This window comes from Sinocyclocheilus anshuiensis, unplaced genomic scaffold, assembly GCF_001515605.1.
Source record: "Sinocyclocheilus anshuiensis isolate Anshui unplaced genomic scaffold, SAMN03320099.WGS_v1.1 scaffold1885, whole genome shotgun sequence".
Taxonomy (NCBI): Eukaryota; Metazoa; Chordata; class Actinopteri; order Cypriniformes; family Cyprinidae; genus Sinocyclocheilus; species Sinocyclocheilus anshuiensis.
The window spans coordinates 563,247-570,367 of record NW_015542322.1 but is presented as its reverse complement, the minus strand read 5'-3'; positions in this window follow the sequence as shown (position 1 = coordinate 570,367).

Here is a 7,121-nt window from a genome sequence, read left to right as displayed (position 1 = left end):
GGGGGGGGGGGGGGGGGGGGGGGGGGGGGGGGGGGGGGGGGGGGGGGGGGGGGGGGGGGGGGGGGGGGGGGGGGGGAGAGATTCTGTAGCCAGGAAGAAATTAGACACATGCACCCGATTGAACCGCTGACCTCCAGGGGAAACCCCTGGTCGGCGCGAGGTCACGGGAGCACAAAGCGGGGCGATGAACTGCAAGAGGTCAAGCATGCATGCGGCTGAAAGAGCGCCTTTGTGAGCTCAGGCATGCACAAAATTTCCCATCAGCCACCAAAGTCACAGGCTCCTCAGGAAGCCAAGGAAGGGGGATGAAACCTGGCGACGGAGTGTTGCAGCGCTTGTGTGTGTGTGCGAGTGACCTCAGAAAGGACACACACAGACTGAGGCAGTAATCACATTTAATTACACATCAACCAGCCTTGTGAATGAGGTTTTTAATGCAGACTCTCCCTACACACAAAAAGACTGACATGTGCAGCTAAACATTGCCTACCTTTGTCCTCCTAAAATCTATTAAAGCCCTCTCTATAAACCATCAGCATCGCTAAAGGGTGCAGATAACGGCCATTATGTTGATAATTGTGAATAAAAGGAACAAAAGATGTTTTTTGTGCTATGCCTCAATCAACCGTTCAACCAAAAGTCTGACCTATTTATAATGGGAGCCTGGTTGAAACTAAAGGCAGAATTCAATAAAAGAAATGAATACCTTATCCTGTGCCAATAATCTGTCAACGCTCAGTCACTAATCGATTACTTAAGTATTCTAAACAGTCCTGTTGGTGTTTGTTCATTCCAGTGTCACCTGTTTTAATATGATTTACTAAATCAAATAATTTCTTTATTGAATTATCATGAGTTTCAAATCTATTTCTAATTCATGGTGGTGTGTTTTAAATACAGCAGGCTCAGTGATAAAGATAAGACAAACAGTTTAGAAGAAAAACCTTTAGACTGTGTTCTGCATATGCAAGTTTGTGTGTGACTGAGAATTTAATTAAGAATTTTTTTCAAATTAATTTGCTTATAGGCATAGATAGATCTGAATTTTGCATAACCCTGCTGACAAAATAAATCAATTAATTATAACTGACAAAAAGCACTAATAATGTATACTGTATATGTAACGTATATGTATATATATTTTTAACCAAATGCCGAAGATTCAATATTGAGGGTTAAAGTTTAAGAATTCAACATTAAAGAACTCATATTAATCGTACACTATTTAAAATTTCAGGGAAAACATGTCCCTCCAAGTGTATATAGTGGTTACAGCCCTGCTTTAGGGAGAACATTTGGGAGATGACAGAATATTAACTGGTACTTAAAAACAGTGTTCATTGTTTCATGGATATTTCTTGTTAAATAAGCAGAACACGGCCTCAGACACATCGACACGTCACTGCGTGGGGGTCAGCAACGTTGTTGAGAATTTTTCCTGCAGTAACACATGCACAGGCATAGGTCAGCTCCTTGGCATGTGCATGTGGACAGTAAAAGTGTCAGAATGACATTTACACCATTAGAACGACTAAATCTCTCTACGTTACAGATACTGCTATTACGGCTTTGGATGAATCTCTCACACACACACACACACACACACACTCAAACACACAAGATGCCAATTGTGAAGGGAAAAGCTGTGCATTCAGTATTTACTTGGCCTGACAGCTATAATTTCAGTTTTCACACAGCTTAAAGATAGGGGGTAATTAAAGTGAGAATGTTTTCCTTTCAGATTAGTTGTCCTGTCCATTTATCAGTTGTCCGACCACATGTGTACAGACGCTGGATGCCTGTAAAGCACTCACTGAAAGTCAGTCTTTCAGAAAGAGCGCCAAATTGTCTTTCCCCATTAAAAGCTGCTCTCCACCCAAACATGGCAAGCGTCTCGGCTTGACAGACGGCTATTTAACAGGCCTGAAACATTCCTCTGCCTCTCCTAACGTCTTTTGCTGTACCCAACCTATCCCTCCCCCCGTGACTGCCAACTACAGTAGCGTCTGTTAGTACATCTCAATCAGGTCTTCATGTTGAATTGGGCTTAACTAACCCCACTCAAACAGCCATGAAATAGCAGAGAAAAAAAACTTGTCATAAATCTTTACACAGGAAAAAAAAAAAACAGACTCATAAAAAAAAGGAGGGTGACAAGAGTTGCGCTGATGGGCTGATCTACGTAGCCTCTCCTCTCAAAGTTACGCACAGCCATCCTAATACAAGCCCGCCGTATATCAGCCACGGGGGCTGGAGAGTCCGGTCAATGGCGGGGCCTGTTACATGCGACCCGCAGAGAAAGGGCTCCTGTGTCGGCTCCTGCCGAGTTCCTCCAATTAAAATCCTTTTTTGAGACATGGTTATGTGCGAATGCCGACACTTGACTGATTTTTTGATATACAGTCTCGGTAGGGGGGTCCGCATGGAGAAAGAAGGCACCTCATTCTTGTGCGGCGGTGGGGAGTGATTGGGGTGGTTTTGGGTTTCTGTAAAACTAACGAATCATTTAGTGTTTGCTTGATGAAAGTTTATTCTAAATATAATATATTACACCATAAATGCTTTGATTTGGCCTCAGTTTACACAAGCTATGGCCACCGCATGCTTCTGGAAATCTTTCTGTGCCGCTTTCGGGCCTCTCAATAATTCTTTGAGAAATTTGCGTTCGGCATTTCTCACTAATTATAACCCTCGCGGTAAAAAGAGAGGAGACAGTGGCAGCCCAGTGCCTTAAAAGAGAAAAGCCTAGATCACAGATAATTTTAGTGGCTCCTCCTACTTCGGCCCCACCCACTGAATCACGGCCATTCACAGGCCCATGGCTCAGACCAGATGCGTGGCTCGCAGCTGCTGAGGAATTAGTGGGGTACAGCCAGTGCTCCCCTAACATTACTAATGAATCTCTTTTAGATGACTTTCATGGCTTCACATGCAGCAAATGAGCTACCCAGCCCCTGCCCTCTGATTGACCCCATCTCTATCTTCTTAGTAGTGACTGAGGGGAACAGATGGGGTACAGGAATACCCCCCTTTCCTCGCCCAGTTTTCAGTCTTTCCATCCCTCCATCAAATAACCATATAACCCCCTATCCTCCTTTTTATGGACTATGACCCCTAATCTCTCTCTTCTCCATCAACAGTGCAGCTTTATTAGGCTCCTCTGTTCTAGAGAAGTGAGTGTGTGCTGCATATTATAAAGAATCTTTTTTTGCAAATTGAAGGAAAGCCTTTGTTGACGTCATACTGTAAAATTAAAATAGTCTGTCTGATACTGCTGTTCACTATGGAGGAGATGTTTGTGTTGCTAAATTTCAGTCATGATATCTTATACACAGATTTAGATTTAGATCACAGGTTTAGATTACACAATGCATAAAAAAAAAAAATTACAATACAATGTAAAACTGATCTGGTGGAATGAATGGAGGCATTAAAAATATTATGAGGGCATTTATTATGTAATTTGATGTATTTTTAATTTGTCTTTTTTTAAACAATACCTGAATAGTGCTATTCTTATGTAGCCACACTATTATTACAGTTTTTTACCATATTTTTTTTATAGCAGACATAGTAAAAGTAGTGTGTATGTTGTTCAAGAATCACCAACGGTCTTTACGGGTGTTTTATTGAATCATTCAATCGATTCATTCGTAAACACTGAATCGTTCAGGAACAACACTACTGCGTTGCTCTGCTCTCCTCTCCTGTGGATTTTGAAGACAACATATCTGACCAAATTGTGTCAGAACTGTAAGTCAATATGAACTTCTTGTTTATGGAACTGCTGTATAAAAGCAATCATACTGCCTACTTATTAGGCTATTTCTCAAAAATTGGCCAAACTGCCAATGCTAATTAATCTAACTTGACGTTTTTGAATTACGTTAGCAACGTTCTAACGGAAATTTTATGTTATAATGTGTCTGCCTGTGTGCATACTGTGTGTGTGTGTGTGTGTATACAGTAGGCCTATATGTTAACAAAGTACCTGCTGTTTCATATGGCCGTAACACTTAACTTTTACTTGTGATTTGTGATATTGCTCAATTGCTGCTATAATGTATTTATAAGTATATGCCACTTTGCAATCGTGATATCTTACATACATTAGCATGTTGTTCCAAACAGAATCAATCTAACTTTATATATACATATAATAATCTTGCATTCAGTGTCTCTCTGCTTTCCAGCATGGTTTTCATTTTTGATCGTTTTGTCAGATCTAATAGGCACTTACACATACACATACACGCACTAACACATACACATACAATTCAGAAGGAGCACAGCAGCTGAAGTGAGCTGGAATCAAAGATACATTGGGGATTTTTAATGGCTCCAAATGGCCATACAGTGGTGACAGTGTAAAATCAACATCCATCCATTATCTCTGCATCCGCTTCTAACTCAGCCTTCACGAACACATGCTCAGGAACACACACACACTCACCCCACACGCATATGTACACTCAAACACAAGCAAATACAGACAGGTACACACTCATCCAGAAAAGTGTGTCACAGAAATGTCACACTTTTCTGGGTCCTCTGGAATCTCAGGCCCCCTCCTAACTCTCTCGCGCTTTTTTTATTGCCCCGTTTCCTCCTCCTCCTCCTCCTCCTCCCTCGTTCCGTGGCACAAAAATGTGTGAGGATCGCCACAGAGCAGCTGCTGGCAAGAGCTGCAGGTTCAGGCCAAAGAGAAACACATTATCCTGTTCTAAACAGGAAATGTCTTCTTAAATAGCCATAAGTAAAGGCTTCACTGCACAGTTGGGCCCTGGAAACACACTATTTTTTATTTCATGTCGAAAGCCGGCATATGTAAACATAATCACACATAAATCTAAACAGTTATTAGTTCACAGTCTGCCTTTTATATATCCTCATAGCACAGAGAACATTTGTGCCTTGAAATGCTGTGAAGCTTATCTATATTGGTGCATTATGTGCATATACAGTTGTCCCAAAAATATTGGGACACCTTTAAACTTTTGAAATGTATGTCATGAGATGGAAAACTGATGCTAGTATAACTAAGTAGCCTAATGCTAGATTCTAGGCCTTTTTAAAATTGTTTTAACTTATATAGAACATTTATATACATAAAATATGTTATAATAAATATTGTATATTATTATATAATAATGTATAATATAGTACATATATAGTACCTTGTGATGTTTATAGTTTAATGTATATTTTAAATATAATTTTAAATATATATTATATTATATAATACTTTACCAGGCGACATACTTGTTATATTGATCCTCACAAATTTTAGTTTTTTGAAATGTATGCCCATACATTTTCGACTAGTAGCAAAAATGATCTTTAGGCATTGTGTTGTACATACAAGTGTAATTGATTTATTAAAAAAAAAAAAAATGTAGTTAAACGATTTTAAACGTTTAAAGATTGCAAGGTCAAAAAAATGGATGAATCGTTCACAATAAGGTTTATAACATTTTCAAAATAGATCGGGTGAATTTTGATTTCATGCTGACTTAAAATAAATGCCACTTGGTTTGACATTTTGACATATAATGACATTTTTCATGTATTTTTAAGTGTAGCTGAAGTGTCTAAATACTTTTTGGGGCCACTGTGCTTGTGTATATTTCGTTTGCCGCTTATGAGCTGCAAATGGCCCTGGTTTTGTGTTCGCCTGCCCATGAGTAAGCGGCCTGCACACAGACAGTGGCTGTCCACATGAAAGCCTTCAATGTCTCCACAATCTCGCCTTTGTTCTTACACTGGTCTGATCAAGGGCAGTCTTTGTGAGCTCCCTGTGCCCTGTCTGCGTGCACTTTCAAGGGGATATTTCTCTTCCATATCTACTCCTTTGCTTTCTTCTCTCTCTGAAATTTAGCTCTGTAATTCTTGGCTTTTTCCAGGTAAATGAAAAAAGAGGGCCACGCGATTGATGTGTTTGGTGGTTGTAGGAAGCGGTGGTGTGCGTGGACAGAGGAAAGTGGTTGAGGAATAAAGCCGTGTCTTCCCTTTGTCATTACATACTCCTCCCCATTTGTTTTCTTTTTCAAGTGTCCTTTAACAACAGTGTGGCTCTTTATTTTCTGTAATGTAATGGTGCTGCTTATTTGCTGTGAGTCATTGACTTTGTGCCAAAGCCACATTTTCCAGTGAGTTTTGAGCTGTAAACCGCATCAAAAGAGGGGTGGGGTGGGGGTCATTCCTGCAGTGAGTGTAAATATTTGGGCATGGAACTCATAGTGGGTGGCACTTTGTGTTCACGAGAGAGGAGTGGCATTGCCCTTGGACACAGAGAGATAAAACCATTCCCCTCTGTGCTCCGGCTCAGGAACTAACCCTTTACCCAGCTCTCCTTCACTGCTTAATTAGCTCTTATGAAATTAGATGAAGCCTGTAGATAGACCTCAAGGGGAATAACTAGCGCTCTGGGTCTCATTGCGGTGACTCAATATTCTGATCAGGTCTATTGTCTGTATTAGAAGATGCTAAAAACAGGTGGTGTGGTCAGGCAAAATGAATCTAGATTTTTACATTTGCACAACTCACCAACATGGCACTACAGTGTTCTGGGTGGCTGCTAGGGCATTTCTATGTGGTTGCTAGGGTGGCCTGGGAGGTTGCTAAAGCATATCTACATGATTGCTAGCAGGGATGAAATGATTAGTCGACATAAAGAATTCTTGACAAGTAAATATTTTGTTGTTGTTGAATAATCATTTGATCTCATATGACCTAATAGGGTTTTGCAATAACGAGGTTTGACCAGTGGGGCACTGTAGCACAAAACTGTATTCAGCCCTCCTGGTTGCAATCAAACAGAAGAAGACATGCTTATGGTCCCTGCGTTCCATTCGGAAGGGCTCATCCCTATGCCCTAATCCCTTCAAAGGGTTTACCCTCCGGAGTGAGAGCTTTGAAGGGTTGAAGGGTGTAGGGGACCAAATAACTGTTTCTTGAAGTGCCCTTCTGCGTCATCATCCCATGCCCACACGGAGGCCCCGTCATCATAAAAAGAATCAGCGCAAAGGATCATGGGGGCCCGAAGTGTCCATCAGTTGTAACCAGGGCCGGTAGCTGACACGGGGCCCGGTGCGAGGTAGGGAGCGGGACCCCCCTCGGGG